The sequence below is a fragment of the Pipistrellus hanaki genome (assembly GCF_964339955.1).
Source record: "Pipistrellus hanaki genome assembly, chromosome: 2".
Lineage (NCBI taxonomy): Eukaryota > Metazoa > Chordata > Mammalia > Chiroptera > Vespertilionidae > Pipistrellus > Pipistrellus hanaki.
Genome location: NC_140504.1, coordinates 118187182 through 118207295, shown reverse-complemented (window position 1 = coordinate 118207295; position 20114 = coordinate 118187182).

The window sequence follows — 20114 nt, the reverse complement described above, 5'->3', positions numbered from 1 at the left end:
TGAAAGATCCCTGGTCTGTCTACTTTTGAGTTAAAACTAGTTCAATTCAAATCTCTGAGGGAAACTTCATGCCAGTGGTATTTTAGTATGCAGATGCTAGTATCTAATCTAGGGAATTTACTGTTAGGCCCATAATAAAGCTGAATATACAATCAGACTGAGAATTAGAAGATAGTAGATAAATGTATGTGAAAATTTATCCAAGCTTCTAATAGAGAAGTTTCTAAGGAAAAGTAATGGAAAATATAATGAAGATAAAATGCAATACGGATTACAATATTATATACATATATAAAGAGCAAACTTGAAAATTCACTTACAGCTATTAAGATGATGGCTACATATTAGTAATCTATAAATGGCATACATATAGCTACAAAGTAATTGACACAGCAAAAACCATATAAAAGATAATTTCACTTATTCATTATTTTAGTCATTCAAAAGTACTGTTGAGTATCTCTCATGTGCCAAGCACAATTCTGGATATTAAGGATGTAGCAGTGAATAAAGGAAAGCATCTGTCAAAGATTTTTATTTCTGCTTGGGAAGACAAGAAACAAACAAAAAATATATAATACCTTAATCAAAATTTCAGTTGATCATAGTGCTATGAAGTACTGTAAATAAGTGATCAGGGAAGATCTCTCTCAGAGGTCAGTTTCAACAGGGGCTTTAATGAAATGAGTGAAAAAGCTACTGAAAAAGCTAAGGTTCTATTCCAGGCAGATGGAATAGCTATAACTTCAAAGGCCTTAATCGAGGATGGAGGTTTGGTGGGTATATGAAGTAGCAGGAAAATCAATGTGGCTGAAGCATGAATTCCAGGAGGCAACCAGAGGCTGTTATATAGACTTTGAAGATCATGGCAAGAACTTTGGTTTTTATTCTAATTATGATGAAAAACCACTGCAGGCTTTTAGACAGAGAAATAGTATAATCTATTTTAAAAATATATATTACTCTGGCTAATGCATGGTAAATGCATTGCAGTAAAGCAAGTGTGAAAACAGAAACTTGTTACATGGCAGCTTCTCCAGAGCAAGAAAAAAAGTTCCAGAAAACAAAACCAGGTGATCAGAAATCTCCCTCCAAACAGAAAATGAACATATGGGCCCAAACCAATGACAACAACACCTAAAAAGCCCCATGTAATCTGCAGCTGTGAGGAAGAAAACAGAGAGAACAATATTTCTAAGACCTGGGTAACCCAAAATTCCTAAGTATACACCTGAAATGAAAGCACCACATGTAGTAGATTACTCAGCTGATAGATCTGAGTATACTTTGCAGGGTCCAATTTTCATGTGAGTACAAGACAGTGACAGAAAGATCTGAAAGCAACAAAAAAATTCTGGGCCCACAGAGCTATAAAAAAAAAATATCCAGCCAATAGCAAAATCCTAGATTGAGGTAAAACTTCTTGGTATGAGCATAAATGTATCAAGTTAGAAACTAAGTGCATAAAGAAGAGTAGAACAAAACTCATACACAGAACATTTTGATGTTTACTAAATGGGAAGGAGTTGGGGGAAATAGATGAGAAAGGGGAAAGGATAAGAAGTGCAAATTGCTGCCAATAAAACTGTCACAGGTTGTAAAGTATAGCATAGGGAACATAGTCAATCCTATCTAATAAAGAGTAATATCCAAATTGACCATACCTCTGCTACACCCACATACCATGCCCACCAGCCACACCCACCAGCCAATCAGAGCAAGTATGCAAATAAGCCCAACCAAGATGGCTACAGCCACAGAGAGAAGAAGGGAGGCTTGGGTTTCCCTGGCAACAGAGATTGGAGAGGGTGCAGGCTGGGCTAAGGGACACACCTCCTCCATGCATGAATTCTGTGCACCAAGCCTCTAGTAATATAATAGCTATGTATGGTATTAGATGGACATTGAATTTATTGGGGGATCACTTCATAAGTTATATAAATGTCTAACTATTATGCTGTGCACTTAAAACTGATATAATATTGTGTCAGCTGTAATTGAAAAATAAAAAAATTATTTGAAAAAGAAGAAGAGTAGATTCAGATAATAATGGTGGAGGAAACCAAGCAAATATCAGAAAATACTAGAGATGATAATATTGAGAGACCATATTTTAAATTATTTTTAATCTTTATCTTTTAATTACAGTATTAATTTCAGATGCACATCCCAGTGAGCATACATTATATAACTTACTAACTGATCATCCTGGTAAATCTCCTACCCATCTGACATCATACATGATTATTAGAATACTAGAGGCCCAGTGCACAGATTCATGCACTGGTGGGGTCCCTTGGCCTGGCCTGCAGGGATCAGGCCAAAACTGGCAGTCCAACATCCCCAGGGGTGTCCTGAATTACAAGAAATAAAATGTTCTTGGAGCAGATGAGACAAAAATGTGCCTGTTTTTTATTCTTAGCATGAATATAAATAATGAAAAAAGAATAAGCAAAAATAAACCTCCTATAAAAAGTTTCCATTCCTTTTCTTTTATCTTCTGGCTATTGAAAATATATATTGAACCCAATAGAGCTTTGATAGTTTGGGCTTCCAGATAAATTTATAAAATAGAACACTCTGCCCCTTCCAACTATTATATTATATATGATCAAGAAACAAACATCTTGTTGGGTTAAGCCATTTAGATTTCAAGGTTTATCTTTTACTGTGTTATCTTAAGTTAAACAGAAATTTTTAGTACAGTGGATAGTAACCAAAAATATAATATCTGTGGCATTTACAGAAGAAAACTAATAAACTATATCAGAGACTGGAAACATTCTCAAGTTAGGTAGTGATAAAATAATTGGTAACAATGATGCTGATATATTGCAAGACAGACCCTCACCTTCTTAGCCTGTAACTCTAGCAAAAAAGATAGGGAAACTAAATTATATTAGCACACATTAGATGTTACTTTCTTTAGCCAGCTATTATTTAAAATATGACCACAGAAACGATTTATTCAGTGTACACATAAGACTGAAAGGGAACAGAAATTTTAATCTCAAAAAGTTAGGAATGCTTATCTCAAACATTAGAGAATAAGATTTTTGGTTGAATGATTAAGGGTCTTAAGTTACAGGTATATGACAAAGTTCAGATTGAGTCAGGCCTTTAACCCAAGTCTTAAGGTAAATGTCATTGAGTTGAGAAAAAAAAAATGGTGATGAAAAGGAAAAGAAATGAATCAGATTTAAGAATTATGTCAAAGAAAGAATTATAGGTGTGACTACTGGCATAGAGAACTGACTGCAAGCAAAGAGATGAAAGTTATTAATTTTAAAAGAAAGTATATTGCCAAAACAACTATGAGTTAAGACAAAAGTCTTTGGCTGAACATTAAAACAATCAAAGGCCACAAAATGCATACAGGAAGGAAAGAAGCAGCAAAAACTCTAGAGCCCTCAACTCCTACTACACATGTGGCCATGTCAGATAATGGACAAGCAAGAACCTTCCAAAAGGCAGAAGCAGAGGCCACAGAGAACAATGGACAAAGAAATTCCTCCCCAAGAGTACAGTCATATCTAATCAAGGAACTTTTCCTCACTGCCAAGACTTCATAATAGCTGTCCAATAGGATTTCATCATTACCACAGACCAGTGACTCCTGTGTATATTGTAATTTTCTGTTTTTCAAATGGGGTACTTATTACAGTTATTCTATCCCTGTTATACCATACATTTTGGCTACAGTGGAGGAGACAGAAAACTTGCAAGTAATTCATCCATATCCTATCTAATAAAAGAGTAATATGCAAATTGACCGTCACTCCAACACTCAAGATGGGTGCCCTCATGTGGTCAGAGATGGCTGCCCCCATGTGGACACAAGATGGCCACCACAAGATGGCCACCACAAGATGGCCAGCAGGGGAGGGCAATTGGGAGGGACCAGGCCTGCAAGGGAAGGCAGTTGGGGAGGACCAGGCCTGTAGGGGAGGGCAGTTAGGGGTGACCAGGCTGGCAAAGGAGGAAAGTTGGGGGTGACCAGGCCCACAGGGGAGGGCAGCTAGGGGCAATTAGGCTGGCAGGGAAGCATGTAGGCATCAACCAGGCTGTCATGGTTAGAGGGTGATCAGGCTGGCAGGCAGAAGTGGTTAGGGGCAATCAGGAAGGCAGGCAGGTGAGCAGTTGGAATTGCGAGAGGGATGTCCGACTGCCCATTTAGGGTAGGATCAGGCCTACATGGGCAGTCGGACATCCTTTGAGGGGTCCGAGATTGGAGAGGGTGCAGGCTGGGCTGCGAAACACACCACCCCATGCATGAATTTCATGCATCAGGGCTCTAGTATAAAAATAAGAACAACTACTAACCATCTATATATTCTGAGCACTATTTTAAGGTCTTTATATACATTATCTTTTTAAATACACAGAATATTTATAATATTGGTGCTATAAATTTATTTATACTAGCAACCTGTTGCAGGAATATTCCTGCAAGACTTTCAGCTGGCTTCACTCCCGCCACCTCCGTCTCTCCTGCCTCCCTTCCTCTCCTGCTTCAGAGTGCAGGGCGGGGCAGAGCTGGCATGCCCCGCCCATCCCACCCTCCACCAGCTCCATGGCCATGAGCTGCCACCACCCGCTGCACGCCTCACCCTGCACATCCAACCCGCCATGCCCGCCACGCCCACCACCCCCACTGCCTCCTGCCACCACAGCCTCCCACCACCGCCACCTCTGTGGCCAAGTGCAGCTGCGCACCTCGCCCTGCTCTGCCCGGCACACACTGCCAGTGCTTTCCCTCCAGCAGTCACAACCACCTTGCTTTTCATTTTCCCTCTCTCTTCCTTCTATGCTGTCGTCAGTCTTCACTCTTCCCTCCCTCCATGAATGCAAATTAACAGCCATCTTTGTTGTGTTAATTTGCATACTCACTCTGATTGGCTGGTGGGCATGGCTGGTGGGTGTAGTGGAGTGGTGGTTAATTTGTATATTACTCTATTATTACATAGGATAGGATGACATTGGTGCTATAAATATTCCTATTTGCTACTACCTCTAAAGTAGCATTATTTCCAAGCCCTGCAATATAACCTAAGAAAAAGGAGCCCATGCTAAGGAAAATTTAGCTTCTCTGCAGCAGATCCTGAGACAAAGATTTGAGTTCCCATAGTTTATTTGGAAAGTGATCCCAGGAAACACTGGTAAGGTAATCAGGAAGTGAGATCACAAAGGGAAGAAGGTCAATAAAAGGTGCTTTATCAAACAAATTGCCATTTGGGTGACTTCAGCTTTTTGCCCCTAGAAAGTCACCTTACTTCCATCCTATCTACTAGACCAAGGAACTCCTCTGGGTGTGTGATTGAGGACTGCTCCTCAATGGTGATAGTTCCCAGTACTCTCAGGCGATTGCATGTCCAGGGAGAGCATGCTCCGCTGGTCCAACAAAGCCCTCAAGCAAAGGGAAGCAGTTACCAGCAGTTGAAATTTAAATCACATTACACAGAACTGAGGACCAAGGTGATTGCAACTTGATCTGTACTTCAGAAAAAGCTTTATGAGTTGTTTTGGAAGCTGGATGTTGAGAATATTCTGGGTATACAGCACAAAACATATTTATTAGTATTTTGATACTGAGAAGTTAGTGTTCCTTTCATATGAATCCTGAGAGGGCAAGACTGCCTGGATTAAACCCAAGGTAGAACTTGAACAGATGCTACTTCTTGAATACCATGAAGAATGCTGAGGGAAAAGTAGCTTCAGCTTAGCTGCTTCTAACTGTGGTTCTCCCTCTGTCAAATTCTACAGGTAATAGAGCAAATGTTGAACATTTTGCTGGAGTGAGCAGTAAACCTTTGGGATTGTAAGCCACCAAATTTAGGGAGTATTTTTGTCCCTGCACTATAACTATATAACAGTCATCTTCCATTCGCCTCTCCAGATACACTCTCTACCCTTCTCCACTGCGGAAAGCCAGCCTGTAAAGAGTATGTCAATTAACTCTCTTGTCTGCTTTGGCTGAGCTCAACCATTAGAGAGACCCGGCAGGAGATTAGAGGGAGGGAGGAGAGCGGGAACAGGGTAGGTATAACCCCCAATCTCCCCCACTGTAAGGGTACTTTGAGCTGCCAGGTTCACATGAAGACCATGGCTCTTCCCAAGGTGGCCCAGTCCATAAGACTCTCTCCTTCCATGTAATTCACCCCTTTGGGCTTAGGGATAGAAATAGACCAGTGTCACCAGTCCAGGGTTACTTCCCCTTGATGGCTTCCCTTTATCCCACCTAGATTTTTATAAATAGCTCCTTTATTAAATACTCTTCAAATTATTCTATCAGAATGAACCGTCTATGTCCTGTGGAACACGGAATGATGCATTATTATTCTACCTATACTGTCTATTTTAGTTATTCTAACAATAAAATGTCACATTGTTAAAATATCATTCTTTCTGAACCACTGTGGTTTTCACCACATTCAATCTTGCCAAAATTAAGGAAGAGATTGAAAAATCCAAGTTCCACTGCCATCTCAATACTCCTTCCCCAGACAATAATGCCTTTATGTTTAAGAAAGCACTAGCACATCCAAGTTTCAAATCTGTTGCTCCATTGCCCAACCCCACCCTATTTTTAAAATGCAGCGCTAATTTTTTAGTACTTCAGGGATGTTTTCTAAAGCAAGATCTTTGATACTATTTCTTCTTCCTCTCATTATCTCTCTCAACTTTACCCCAGGTTAAGTTTATGTTTGGGTAATGTGTTGAAAGGACAAGCTCCATAAAAATATTTATTGAGATGTGATTAGTGATTCCAAATACAGGATCTTGGTAGGAGATGAGGACTGATGTGCTTCTAGTGTGTTGTAAAATAATTCATTAAGCCAAGATAAGAGGAAAAGAGATTACTTACCTTACTTGGGGCCAAGGAAAACTCATTTTATCCCACACTTAAGTGTTCAATGACATCACCTAAGGAAAATTGTGAAAGATCTCAAATAAATACATTAACTTTCAAAAAGAGAGAGAAACTAGTAAATTACAGATTACCATCTATGGAATATGTTCAAAAGCACCATTTAACAAGCCTGTATTTAAAATTATTATACATGAAAGTAATTCTTTCATTACAGTTAATTTATGTTTTATGTAAATTTGACTTACCAAATCATCTTATGGAATTCCAACCCAAGTTTTTAGAGACCCATAAACATTTTCTCCCACTGAAAATTACTGTTTTGTTTTTCTCATTTTGGCATTGCTTCTTTATCCTTAAATATTAATATTTATATAGTTACACAATTTAAGATCTTTCTCATCAACAGTGGTAGTTCTCAAACATCTAACAGTTCTCTGGGAATATGAGGACACTAATGAACACTCTCCCTATAGTTAGTATGTACATGGGCCTATGCATATACTACTACATTGAATTTTGGAAGGTTCATTGATAACCTAAAATTTGTCCAAGGGTGAATAACTCCTATAAATCTATAGCTTAATCCACACAACACTTCTATGAGATAGGCATTGCCATTTCCATTTTTCAATTGCGAAAGTTAAGGTACAAAGAAGCTAAATCACTTGTCCAACTCAGGCAGCAGAATTTGGTGTTAAACTTAGGGCTTTTGGCACTATGTGCAATGTTCCCCTCTGACCCATGTCTCCCCCCTATTTTTGTCAATGTAAACAATCACTTTATTCAACTATAAAGTATTTAAGGTAGTTTTAGCATTTAATTAATGAGAGTCTAGGATATCTGAAGTTTTGTCAATAAATTGCAGACTGTTAATCCCATCTGATTGTTATGTCATAGCTCCATTTTCTTTTCATTTAGTTAAATCTCTGCTCTATAAAATTTATTTACTCAGAAGAATTTCTAATCTATCTCATGGTGTTATACAAAATTAAAAGCAAATATCTATGCACCCTCCCCCCCAAAAAAAGATGTGGCTCATTATTTATACAGATTTTTCTTTCCTCTGTTTCTCTCTTAGCATCTATGCCAAGCCCACCACCTTGCATTCTGGACCCTTGCTTTGTCCTATTGATCCCCAATAGGAGTGGAGAAGAGAATGACAAGGACACTTGATTACTCAAAAAGGAGAGGTGGTTTTAATTTTGCCACTTAGCAGATAAATTACATTAAGTAAACCACATATATACCATAAGTATTTCCTCATTTGAAAGTCAAGATTATATGGTCCATATCTCTTATCCAATAAGATAATATTGCCTGAGAAAGTGCTTCAGACATTGTTAAATCATCATACACATTCATGTTGCTGTTATTAGAGTCAGCAAAGATATGGAGATAATAGTGATGACTCAACATTTGCAGTGAATAATTTGGTGGACATATCTTACTGTTTTACTTTTTTAAAAAACGTTTTTATTGATTTTTTTAAACAGAGAGAAAGGGAGAGGGAGATAGAGAAATATTTATGTGAAAGCAAAACATTGATCATTTACCTCCTGCATGCCCCCTACCAGGGATTAAGCCTGTAACCTGAGTATGTGCCTTAATTGGAAAACGAACACGCAACATTTTGGTGCAAAGTACAATGCCCAACCAACTGAGCCACACCAGCCAGGACTGTTCTTTTTAAAAAATGAAATGCTGATCATTTAATATATGATACTGACTACACTGGGATCACTGGTCCAGTCAAATTTGTAGAGAAGCTGATGTCCTAATTCCTACATTGAACATAAGCCAACAGGTGAGTCACTTAATACACTCAGTGACCTTTCATGGTGCAATTATTTACCTACTAAGATTGTGTGATAGATTTACTATATTAAATTACCACTTCATTATAAATAACACCAACCTCAATGGTCTTTAAAAATAATCTTCAGTAACCTCTGTAAATAAAGAGGGGTCAATTGTTTATAAAAACTATTATATATATGTGGTATTTTTAAAGATGTTGTATAATAGGTTTGGTTGATTTTTCAGAATTTTTAATGCAGTAGGGCTTATTTTTACAAATTTTCTTGCATTGTAATTGTTTACTGAACATCATCACAGTATATCTTTCAACACACAGTAACTGAAGCCAATAGAATTAGATCATTTGAGTACAAAATGTGCAATGAAAGTAAGTATAAACAACGAACAGAAATCAAATGGAGGCAGAAAAACTGTCAGCAACGGTTCTCTGTATTATAAAATCCAGCTGGAGAAATTGTTTCAGAGAAAGCTTACAAAATATTCCTAGTATTTTAAAAATCATTTTAAAGAAGAAATTGCAATTTCTTTAAAAGACCAGTTTTTTATGATTTAACACTTAACCTATGATTTTAAAACAAACAATAACTGTGAACATTGAAGTGACCTTTGTAACATTTCAGGATTAGATTCTGTTTAGATGCAAATCTGTAGAAATAAAATGTCTCTGAATAAAACAACTGAGGTTATAAATCTCAGTGTGTGTGTGTGTATATGTATATTTTTTACTTTGTTTTCTGAAACAATGACTTCTAGCTCTAGCTCTATTCAGTACAGTGGCCAGATCCAGGGTTAATTAGTGTGGAATTTTTGCAATCTATGGCTAGCCTGAAAGTTTTCTCTACTCACTCATTTTCCCAGGGGTGGCATCTTTGTTTCTGAGGGTCAACCTAGTGCCACAATATCAGTGGGAAAGGGAGAATGCCTGGCTCTCAACTGTTATCTTCTTTGCCATGGTCAGATGATGAAATATTCACATTTTACCTATTTCTGGCTGTTGAACCATATTGCAATATGTCATTGCCATTGGGTCTCAGGTCTTTGCCCATGAAAGTAATTTTGCATCCTCAAAGTCTCTGCTAAAATACTTCTTCAGGACTACCATCAATCTCTTCTCCACCTATGTGCCCTTTTAAGATGGAATAAGGGGAAAGAATATCATGTAGAATATAAGGATTTCTACTGTAAAGGTGCTTACAATCCTGAGAATATACTTAATATTTTTCTGTGTTTTCCTCATAGTGTTCACAACAAGCTTTACCCACTTGCATATGGGCTTTGGATTCATGGTCTGTGTCAAACCTAAGGTTATAAAAGTTTTTATTTTACCTCAGATAACTCATCTATACAACAAATAGAATAGCATTCTTCTTCATTGGGTTGTTGCAAAGATTAAAGTAAATAACAGATATAAAAACAATTTGAATGTTGGCTGGGGTATAAAAATATTTCAACAAATGATATCCATTATTGGCATAATTATTATATCTCCTCCTCTTCATTCTCTCCTGCAACTTGTCCTATGCATAGAGGTTCATCAATATTTATGATTCCACTCAAAAGACACTAAGAATAACAAATGTTGGGCAGAAGACATTTTTACAAGACCTCACATGTTTTTCTTCAGCCTGTCATTTTAGCTTATGAGTGTGCAGAATTTCTTATTGCTTGGCAGAACCTTTCCCCAAATGCCTAAAAGATGTATTTCCAATGTGGAGAATAGAGCTAAAATTTGGATATAGCCATTAATATCGATTTAGTTCATAACCACAAGTCAGAATTGGATATTTTAAATAAGGAAAGAGAACAGTATGAATTCTGTCAGCTTTCATCTGTTTCTTTTCCTGAAAGAATCCCTTTTTAAATCAAAAGAACCAGTTCTTCCAAAGCATTACAGTAAAAAGCTCCAAAGATGAAATCAACCCAGAATCACCTCATGGGTAACTAGCCCAGTAAGTTAATTACAGGATTCTTTGTTGATCTTTTTTATTGTGAGTAAGAGTTCTTGATGCAATGTTTTGGGTTAATTGAAGATTTTCTTTAAAACTATGCAAGACAGCCTGCAAATAGTACATTTATGTATGTAATAGAAATGGTTGTAATATATCATTAAGGCACTCCGGGGCATGCTTTATTGGTTCATTAATACAGTACATGCCTTAGGTGTATTCAACCACTCGGGGCCTATATTAATGGACCAATAAAATGTACCCGGGAGTGCCTTAATGCTACCCTAATATGACTAAGTTTAAATTAATTTTTTCAGGCTTATCTTTTACAAAATCATTTTTTCCTCCTCGGGAAGAGAATTTTCTTTACAGGAGAAAAAGTTCATAGTGACAGAATAAAAAAAGAAGAAGGATAATAAAAATATTTTTGTTTTACCAGTTTCCTAAAATGTTTTATCTTTTTGGATGGTTCTATTTCTAATCTTATGCATTCTACTTCCAGCATCTCTCCACCACTTCCATGAAAATCAATAATCTTGTAGCTAGTAGCAGGAAAATAACTATTTATTTTTTGAAATAACATATTTACTAGAAAATTTCATGTCTACCTATAAAACCCCTGTCACCTTTCAATATTCCACTCAGTCAGAACAAATGCTTACCTCCTTTAAGGGCAACCTCCTTTAATTACCTCTTGTCACCTGTGTAATAAAGAAAATATGCTTTCCCCAAAAGTAAAATATTCCTCCTAATCATCTACATTTCACTTCCATCTTGGCTTTTCAGAAGTTCTTGAATTCTTTCTTGGATCATTATGGAATCTTTTTGAATACAAAAATAGGGAAAGAAAGAAAGTGTTTAATCAAGCACAAACTGAATTAAAATCTCAGTCTAACCATCTACTTGTTCTACAACATTGGCCTAAAAGCTTTCAGTTCTTCTTCAGCAAATGAAGGTAATAATGGCTATCTCATAGGAATGTAGCATGAATGATAAATGAGATGATTCATGCAGAACCCTTGATGAAGCACCTGGCACTTAGGAATCATTGGAAAAATGGTAGTTTTTGCTATTAACTTACCAAATGCTACTGAAAAGATCAAAATGAATGGCAACAGTTGAATTGTATGGCCTGTCCTAAAAATAATGCTGACAAATTAAGCATTCAAAGTACGAAAAGCAAATATCCCTGGCTCACCTCTTCCTACCCCCACATATATATATTTATATATATATATATATATATATATATATATATATATATATATATATATAGAGAGAGAGAGAGAGAGAGAGAGAGAGAGAGAGAGAAAGTGAAAGAGAGAGAGAGAGAGAGGAGAGAGACTGGAACTTTCTTTACTTTTAATTTTCCTAAAAAGTCTAGTCATCTGGGAATGTTTATCGTTATCATCACAAATGTCATAAATAAGTTCTGTTCTGTGGAAAAGCACTAGCCTTGACTCTGCCAGAGTGGGAAATAGAAATTGAATCTCTGTGTTCAAAGAATTTATATTTTAATTAGAACAACCAGGTATATGGAAGAGTATAAATAACAGTACAAAATACATTGGGAATGCTATTTGAGTTTTAATTCAATTTTGAACATAATAGAAAAAAAATGTCAGTGAATAAGATCAATCACAAAAAAGTCCACCCAGCCTGTGGAAACTAAACAAGACTATTTGCTTAATGAGGGAGAAAGTGTATATTGAAACTGGTCATGATGAATTCAGAAGGAAGAAGTATTGTAGAAATCCACTTTGGGGAGTAGAAAAGGAATTTTGATGAAGAATGATTGGTGAGAGGACTATCAGAGAACGTTAGTAGGAGATGCAATTGGGCTGGATTATGGAAAGCTCCACCTTTCAAGTGATAGAAAACTAATACAGGAATTTTGATCAGGGAAATGTCCTAAATTAAAATGATTTTTTAAATGTTCATTACTGTGTTATTTATGAGCTGGGGTAAAGAGAAATGGTATAAGAGAGAGCAGTTTAGAGAATATTGTCTTATCATTCTTGAAGTTGTAGGGATCTGAATAAAATAAAACAAAAAGAAAACAGAAAACAATTATGAATGAAAATCTAACAAAATTATAAATATTTTGTTGTAAAATATCAGGATAGTGTAAGGAGCCTCTGGTACGACTTCAAGTGTACCAACATTCGCATTTTGAGGATGCCAGAAAAAGAAGAGAGAGAGAGCAAGAATTTGAAAACCTAAGTGAAAAAGTAATGACAGCAAACTTTTCTAACCTGCTGAAGGAAATAGACATACAAGTCCAGGAAGTGCAGAGAGTCCCAAACAAGATGAACTCAAAGAGGCCCACACCAAGACACACATTAATTAAAATGGCAAGTGTTAAAGACAAAAAGAGAATCTTTAAAGCAGCAAGAGAAAAACAGTTAGTTACCTACAAGAAATATCCCCTAGGGTCAGTTAATTTCTCAACAAAAACTTTGCAGGCCAAAAAAAATTGGCAAAAAATAGTCAAAGTAATGAAAACCAAGGACTGACAACCAAGATTACTCTACCCAGTATAACTATCATTAAGAATCAAAGGATATATAAAGAGCTTCCTAGACAAGAAAAAGCTTTATCCCAGGCACTGGTCAGAGCTCATGTGGGAGGCAACAAATCTATGTGTCTCTCTCACATGGATGTTTCTCTCTCTGTGTTTCTCCCCTCCCACTCTCTAAAACTCAATGGGAAAAATATCCTCAAGGACTAACAAAAAATAAAAATAAAATAAAAATAAACAAGTAGAACAGAAACAGACTCACAGGTACAGAGAACACTTTAATTGTTGCCAGCTGAGAGGGATGTTTCAGGGGAGGGGTACAAATTGGTAATTATAGAATATTCATGGGGATGTAAAGTACAGCCTAGGGAATATAGGAAATAATATTATAAAAGCCATGTATGGTGTCAGATGGATATGAAATTTATCAGTATAATCACTTAATAACTTATGTAGTACCTAATCACTAGAGTGTACACCTGAAACTAATATAATAATGCATGTTAACTGTAACTGAAAAAATATTAAATAGGTAAATAAATAAATATTTTATTTTAATATGCAAGGTTAGATAACTATTTAGTCAACTCAATTTGCTTAATAGAGAAAAAATTTTCCAAGATCTCACTATATGAGCCTCACATGTTCCTGAGTAATAATAAAATACTCACCACCCTTATCCAACATGGTAATGAAAGTCCTAACTGAGAAATCAGGCAAGAGAAAGAAATCAAAGACATCTAAATTGGAAATTGAGAAGTAAAATTGTCACTCTTTGCAGATTACATGATGCTTTACATAGAAAAACCCTAAAGATTTCATTAAAAAAACAATTAAAAACAACAAAAAATACAGTAAAAGTTTCAGGATACAAAATCTAGGTAAACAAAATCCGTAGCATTCCTATATACTAAAAATTGAATTTCAGAAAAAGAAATAGTAAAACAATCCCTTTTGCAACTGCAACAAAAAGAATAAAATACCTGGGAAGAAAGTTAACAAACGATGTAAAGGACCTATACCCCGAAAACTACAAAGCCTTATTAAAATAGATTGAAAAAGCATAAACAAATCAAAGCAGTACAAAGTCATGGTCATTATTAGAAAACTAGTGGCCTTGGGCACAAAATTCATGAATCTGGGGTGTCCTTCAGCCTGGCCTGCACCCTCACCAATCTGGGACCCCACAGGGGATGTCCAATTGCCTGTTTAGGGATCAGGCCTAAACCGGCAGTTGGACATCCCTCTCACAATCCAGGATTGCTGGCTCCTAACTGCTCTGCCTGCCTGCCTGCCTGATCACCCCTAAACCACTATGCCTGCTTGCCTGCTCACCCTCAACCACCCCCCCCCCCCAGCCAGCCTGATCATTTCCAACTGCCCGCCCTGCCTACCTGCTCATCCTCAACTGCCCCCTCCTTGCCAGCCTGATCACTCCCAACTACCCCCCCCCCACCGCTGGCCTACTCACCCCCTACTATCTCCCCCACCAGCCTGATCACCCCCAACTTCCCCCCACTGCTGGCCTGCTCGTCCCCAACTGCCCTCCCACTGGCCTGATCACCCCCCAACTGCCCGCCCTTCCTGGCCTGATCATTCCTAACCACCCCTGCCTCGGCCCCACCACCATGGCTTTGTCTGGAAGGACATCCTGAAGGTCTCCCAGTCTAAGTAGCCTATTGCCCTTTTATTAGTATAGATAACTTTGAAAGTACATATTTCAGCATAGGTGTATTAACTGAGAGCATTAATTCTATGTCTGAAGAAAAAACACACTATGTCAATTACCATAGCACAAAGTACAGCAAAACTTTGGAAGCCTCCTATAAATATTTCTCAGCATCATACCATGCTCCCTGTATTTCTTTCATTTTGCCAAAAAGGTTTCCTTCATCTTCACCCTGCCTTCTCCTTTCCCTTTACCTAAATAAAATTTACTTTTCAAAGCCTATTTTCTCCAGGAAACTTTTCCTAACTACTCAAACTCACATTGAACACCTCTCCTTCCTTGAATTCCTAGAACCCCTACTGAATTAGCCATTTAATTTAGCACTTAATTATATATGTCTAAAGCACACAGGACCATGTGCTTAAAAGAGAAAAAGGCAAAAGTAGGGAATATATTCACTCATTCCACAAAATTACCATGGCTGTTCTCATGTCTCCAAAAAGAGAAATTCTAAATATATTTAAAAAAATAATAACATCATTACAATGAATGTGCCACTCTCAGGGTGACTGCTTTGTAATCTTCATTTAATTCAAATAAAATATTAATTCACTAGTTCAAAATTACATTGCATTATAAGCATCAATTTTAAGCATCATGGAAATAGAAGAGTTTTTTAAATTAATTTATTTGCCTAAATTGTTCAAAAGAAAATTAGCATAAATATATGATAATTAAGTCAAACAATTATTTGAAAAGTTAAAGGAAATATATACTTTATTTGTTCAAATATCTGCCTCAGCTGAAGATGATGTGACCAGGACTGTCACAGCAATGGTTTCCAAGGGCATGCCTTCCAACAGCCGTCATGTGGTGAGACGGGACGTGAGCGTGAGGAAGGTCTGCCTATCTGACGCTGAACTGAGTAAGAAAACCCAGAATGTCAAGAAAAGCCAAAATCCATTAAGGAGAGCAATGAATAAAGGCTAGAGAGAACAGAATTTTGAAGTGGAAGCCAAAGAGCCAGAGGCAGATCAAAGCTGGGATATATTGCCAAGAGTCAGAGCTGGAATTAGTGAGAAACCCATTGTTAGCATATCAGTCCTGGTGTTGAAAATTTCAAGCAATTGTTTAAAAATAGCTTGGAGCATCAAGATTCTGCTTAATGATACTGAGTAAAAGATAATTTTCTAGTTTTTCTTGACACTTTTTCTGTCTGTTTTTGAATTTATTTTTTTGTAATCCTTTGTGATTTTAGACACAGTCTCAAAGATGGTTAATTGTTAATTTTAATAATTTGCTCCAAATTTAAGCTGTTAATATTTAGAATCTCACTATATGTTTTAGTGTATAGGTTATTTCACTACCTGCATAAAAGTTAAAAAAGACATATAACCACAAACTTTGAAGCTGACAATATATTTTAGTCATCATTGAACAATGATATCACAGAAAAACACCAGTCATAACTAAAGACAGGGTTTTTATAGATATCCAGGCACATGGTTCAAACTTTAATATCAAATAAAATATTCAGGTAAATTTCATTTTTGCAAATAACTATTCAAGAATACATCATAGAACCTGAAAATTTCCCCTAGTCATCTCTGTAGCAGGCTCAAAAAGTCTTTTTGCCACAGATGGTCTTTCATTACCATGGAAATGATTGTTCCAGCCTTTTGGAAGGCAATTTGGCAACTCATATTAAAAGCTTGCAAATGCCCTTATCCTCTGACAGAGCAATTCTGTTGCGCTGTTTGTGAATTTTTACTAAAGAAGCAGTCATGGATGTGTGCAAATATTTATCTCAAAGATATTCATTGTATCATTGTTAATAATAGCTACAACAATTCAAAATTCAAATGCACAAAATAGGACTGTGGTTAAGTAAACTATGACAAACCCAAGTAATGAAACTAATTAGCCACAGGAAAGTATGCTGTAAAAGAGCATTTAATAAATATAGAATGTTAGATTACAAAGAAAGTGATAAAAGCAAGTTATACAGTATAACCTCTGAGCTTCTAAAAAATACCACAAGAGCAAGAGCAAAAGAGACCAAGTTGACTAAAAATATTAATAATCTTTACCTCTGATTGTTCTTTATTGTGTGTGTGTGTGTGTGTGTGTGTGTGTGTGTGTGTGTGTGTGAGAGAGAGAGAGAGAGAGAGAGAGAGAGAGAGAGAGAGAGAGAGAGAGAGTGTGTTTATTGAATTTAGTGGGGGTGATGTTGGTTAGTAAAATTATATAGGTTTCAGTTGTATAATTCTATAACATATTATCTGCATATTGAACTGTGTGTTCACCACCCCAAGTCAAGTCTCCTTCCATCACCATTTATCCCCCTTTAACTGCTTTACCCCCCCTTACCCCTCTTTCCTCCGGTAGTCACTATATTGTTGTCTGTTTCTATGAGTTTTTTTTTTGTTTGTTTGTTTACGTAATCCTTTTCCTTTTCACCCCGCACCCTCAAGTCCCCTCCCTTCTGATAGCTATCAGTCTGTTCTCTGTATCTATGAATCTGTATCTATATTGTTTGTTTATCTTGCTCATTGGATTCCACATATAAGTGAAATCATATGGTACTTGTCTTTATCTGACTAGCTGATTTTACTGATTGTTCTTAGAATACAATTTGAATTCCTTAACATGATGTAAAATGTCCTATGTGATCTGGTTTCACCTCCTGTTCTAACTTCCTCCTCGCCACTCCTTCTCATTCCCTGCTTTCTAGACTTTTGGCCTCCTCTGTTCCTGGAACATGCCCACAGACTTCCAGCTCGGGGATCAGGTCACTGTAGTTCCTCCATCTAGAAGGTTTATCTGCTTTGCACCACTCCTACCCCCTTACCCTTCTCTCCTTCAGACCTCAGATTAAAACACACCCACACAGCATTCCACCCTTCACCTTCAGACACATCCCCCTTCACACATTTTCAGGGAACCCTCACTCCAGTTTCATAGCATTTAAATCTATTGTAATCAAATAGTTGTTTTTGTGACTATTTGTTTACTATCTGTTGTTTCTAATACACTGCAAGTTCCATAAAGTCACAGACTATGTATTTGCATATTCACATATTATAATTTCACACATAAAATGATATATGGATGACATTATGGGAACTATTTAACTTCTTTACCTTATATCAAACATATATAATCTCTGCAATAAGGAACAAAGATTTTTGTTTTGTTTTTATGTGGGTTTTGCTTTTTTTTTTTTAATTTCAGAGAGAGGAAGGGAGGGAAAGAGAGAGAGAAACATCAATGATGAGAGAAAATCATTGATCAGCTCCTTCCCACATGCCCCCTACTGGACACCTAGCCTACAATCCTGGCATGTGCCCAGACTATGAGTCAAGCAGTGACCTCCTGGTTAATGCATTGACACTCAACCACTAAGCCACACCTGTGGGGCAAAACATAACGTTTAATAATTAAAAAGTTTATTTGAAATAGTGTAAAATAAATGAGCATCAAGTTTGACAATGTATTTGAATTATTCATGCTACAACATGAATAATTTTGCTTGCTAGTATAAACTAGATTATCCCTTTAAACCAGGATTTACTACCTCTGTTACTTATTTTAAACTTGAATTTGATTTCAAAATTTTCCACTGTAATCATTAGAAATTCCTCAGAGTAAAAACATAAATACCAAGGAGGAAGTCTCCATGTGGATGGTGGAGAGAATTTTCCCTTAAGAAGCTATTTCCCAGATAATAAGTCCTAAAATAGCAATTCCATTGGTTGGATAAAAATAAGAGATAATTCAAAGTGTGCAATGGTTCAACGCTCTGTGTGAACTGATAATATCTCTCTCTGTTCCTTTCTTTCAGCCTTGACCTATGTAACAAAGAATGTAGTTTCCACCATCCAGCCAATTTGAAAACGACTTGCCAGCCTAGTACATGATCCAGAGTCTTAGTTCATGAATCCTTTTTGATGATGACAGATCCTTATGTTTGTACTTGTTTTAGTTTAGGTTTTTCCCCCCTTAGGTTGCTTCTCTATTTTAAGCACATGAAATGTATTTCAACACTTAACAACACAAGAAGTATAATCAAGAGCTGCAAAAGTTCCAACTAAATTTCTCGTTTGAAGTGATAACCAAGCATTGCTACACAGAGCTGACTGCATGGTAGCTTAATGGTATGTTATAAAACCCTTTTCACCATTAAACAGGAAAGTAAACCTGCCAAATTTACTTTAAAATACAAAATTAATTTCCTGCTACTGTCTCATTGCCAAAATCATTTCATCCAATGTTGAAGGTTAAATGCTGTGTTCCTAACTGAACCTCAAGTTATTATTTCTACATGAAGAAAGAAAAAAAACACAAATGTACTACTTCTTCAAGTGATCTCAACTGTTCAATATGTATGTAAGGTTCTTGGTGATATTTTAAGTTCATTATTATTAACCTGGCAGAAACACAGTTTCATAATCGAGTGCAATTTTAATAAAATCAAACATTACTACAATATTATAAGTGCCTCATCTTGACTTTCTTCTAATCTATCCAAATTCAGTGTTTCTGGTATAACCACTTGAGTTCACATTAGATTTATTTCACACTATAAAAGCACAATTCATTAAACAGAGTAGTCAATTTAAAACAAAGGCACTTTTATCACAGTCAATTCAATTATTTAACACTGCTTTTTTAACTCACTACTTAAAGTTTCTTTTGACAAGTATTCCTTTAAATAAATGAGTTGTAATTTAAAGATTAAAAAAGATAAAGTTACACTATATGCAATTAGCCTATAGGAAGATGTTTTCCTTTTAATATAAAACTATTTTTTTCAGTTAGACTGAATTTCAAGTAATAGAAGCCATCATGGTTATTTTTCAGAAGAAATAAACATAAAATAACTTTCTATGTGCAATTAACTTCACTTTGCTCTGTTGCTTGTATTTTCATGTAAGGAAGTAACTATTTGGGCATGCCTATATAATTAAAGCATCAGAGTGATCATATGAATAAGTTATTCTAAAGATAATGTAATCTGAAGGACATAGAATCAACCTTCTCATCCTACTAAATAATAATCTGATTAGTTACTTTATAATATTAATAAACAGTCAAATGGAAAGTTTAGTAACTGCCTAGCCAAGTGCTGACAAAAGAAAATTAAGCTAGTGTGGTGAGTTTCTTTCAAAAGTTTCCTCACAAAATGTTTTGTTTAAAATTATTATGAGATTTAAATTTTATTTAAGGTTACAGACTTGAACTTCAGATAATGAGCTGAATAAGGAATGTTCCCATTAATAAAGAAAA